A 2,500-nucleotide genomic window follows, 5' to 3' on the forward strand; every position below is an offset into this window, starting at 1 on the left:
AGGTAGACCTTTACTTTCATTGCGCCTTTAGGTTTAGTTATGTCCCAATGACTCGCGCACATGCTAGACTCCTTGGTCCGTGTTTCAAGACGGGTCCTGAAAGTACCCAAAGCTATAGCGTTGCAGATCGGCGTTTCAACGAGGTCTGTTCGAGAACATCGTAGCCAACAGTCGCCCGGGGACAGGATCGGCGCTAGGTCCGATCGCCGTCAAACACCGGACGCGCTTGCCACGAGCCGAACGCTAATTATAAAGTAGCGGCCCCGCGCCATCGTTATACCGTCGAGCGAGTCGGCCGGGATACCGAGGGTCCACGCGAAAAATTCACGTGGGCTCCACCCCGGACCTTAGACCGACACCCAACGGATCGCAACGTCCTACAAGAGGAAAAGTGCACGCGTTCGATATCGGTTCGAAAAACGAGCTGAGCGAACGACGCGAACGCCGTCCGTCACGAAACCCGTCAAACGCCGACGATCGAAACGCGATGAATTTCCTCCTTCGACCTTTCGGGTTTCTCAGGTTTACCCCTGAACGGTTTCACGTACTCTTGAACTCTCTCTTCAAAGTGCTTTTCAACTTTCCCTCACGGTACTTGTTCGCTATCGGTCTCGTGGTCATATTTAGCCTTAGATGGAGTTTACCACCCACTTAGGGCTGCACTCTCAAGCAACCCGACTCTGAGGAGAGATCCTCCCGAAATTGACGGCGGTCGCTACGGGCCTGGCACCCTCTATGGGCTGTGGCCCCGTTCAAGAAGGACTTGGACGCGCCGTACGACTCCGGGATAAACGGATCCTCCCTAACACCACATTTCCCGGCGGTTAACCCGCGGGATTCGGTGCTGGGCTTATCCCTGTTCGCTCGCAGCTACTGAGGGAATCCTAGTTAGTTTCTTTTCCTCCGCTTAGTAATATGCTTAAATTCAGCGGGTAGTCTCACCTGCTCTGAGGTCGATAAAATAATTTTTCAGTTTATTCAACAGCAACGAGTCGACGTACGTAGTCTCGTCCGTCGTTATTTCGAGAGAGAACTACCGAAACGGACAAAAAAGTTCTCGACGTCCTGTAATAATGTGTGTGCGTGTGTACGTACGCTGCTCGACACGATCAGACGTCGTCTTCGATTCATCAAAGATTCTCGGACACGACGATCGTGCGTAACGAGAGCATACACACACACACACTACAAGCGTGAACCTGTATATTGCCGTGGCAGCCGCTTTCCCAACAACGGAGACTCGATACGATTTCGTTGTGTACAAACTACGTAACGTTTCTCTCATCTTGCGATGAGAAAAAACGATTCGTCGCTTTCGCACTTTAAGATGCCGCGTCTTTGTCGTCGTCGGCGTCGTCGTCGTCGTCGTCAACGTGTATTTATTTTTGTTACCAAGTGTCATCGCCGCGAAGGCGATAAAATACTTAGATAACGATTATAATAACGAGACGACTCGATAGACGACAAACAACAACAACAACAACACGTCAATCATCCAACACGCTCCGACGTTTTTACAAAATATCAATTTTGAAAAACCGAGCAGTCTTTGAAATTGATACGACCCTCAGCCAGGAGTGGTCCAGGAACAGTATCCGAGGACCGCAATGTGCGTTCGAAATGTCGATGTTCATGTGTCCTGCAGTTCACAAGTTGACGCGCAATTAGCTGCGTTCTTCATCGACCCACGAGCCAAGTGATTCACCGTTCAGGGTAATCTTTTATTTAGACGTACTCAAAAAAATAATTTCAAGAGTTCGACGTCTCGATTCGGCAAGCGTTGAGATTATACCAATGCAACAACGTACATAAATATATATATACTTGTTAAAAAAAAATAAAAAAAGAGAAGCGCTCGACGATTTCGTATTCGTACGGCACCACATATTCAGACGAGGCATCGTGTACCGAAATCGCGCACGACTCAATTTTTATATTCGTCGTGTAGAGGACGCGCGTAGTATTTCATTTACCATGCGTTCTAACTGACACGGCCGGGCGAATATCTTTCACAACCATCGGAAATCTCGTTGTGTAATCCGGTAACGTAAAAATTCGTACGAAACGAAACTTTCACGTTTCGACCGCGATTAAACATAATTTCCTACGGAGCGGTTTTTTAACAGTCACACACTCCTAGGTACCCGGCGAAGGCGGCGTCGTCGGCATCATCGTCATCGACGGCGAAATGTATCGTCGTATATCGCGCGTTCGCGTTCGACAAAAGAGCGTACGCTTCACAACACGACGATCGACGAACAACATTAGCGCCATAATCGACGACAACGACGCGGCAACACAACAATACGCACAACGTCATATATTATAATTTTCGGTAAAGAAAATTACACGCCTAATTGAAAAACCTCTAAGACGAATTTGTATAGTTCGAGAAGAGGACTACTACTAATCGAAAGGATGATGACGACAGACAACAACGTCGTCGTCGTCGTCGTCAATTTCACCGTCATTCGAAAACGTAGTCCACCGTCGCTCATTT

The 2,500-nt window shown here is 48.3% G+C and overlaps 2 non-coding genes across 2 annotated transcripts in view; both read right to left on the reverse strand.

The window, feature by feature from the left end:
• Window positions 1-956, reverse strand: part of LOC141484444 (large subunit ribosomal RNA) — a 4,028-nt gene extending 3,072 nt beyond the window's left edge. The window contains exon 1 of the ribosomal RNA XR_012466635.1: window positions 1-956. This exon is cut by the window's left edge and continues 3,072 nt beyond it. This is a non-coding gene — a ribosomal RNA (large subunit ribosomal RNA).
• A 605-nt stretch (window positions 957-1,561) lies between these two features.
• On the reverse strand, window positions 1,562-1,716 carry LOC141484447 (5.8S ribosomal RNA). Its single transcript, XR_012466637.1, has one exon. It is a non-coding gene; the product is annotated as a 5.8S ribosomal RNA (ribosomal RNA).
• Between the last annotated feature and the right edge of the window lie 784 nt (window positions 1,717-2,500).

Source organism: Leptinotarsa decemlineata, unplaced genomic scaffold (genome assembly GCF_025532065.1).
Source record: "Leptinotarsa decemlineata unplaced genomic scaffold, Ldec_3_MD MMD2_tig00005648, whole genome shotgun sequence".
NCBI lineage: Eukaryota > Metazoa > Arthropoda > Insecta > Coleoptera > Chrysomelidae > Leptinotarsa > Leptinotarsa decemlineata.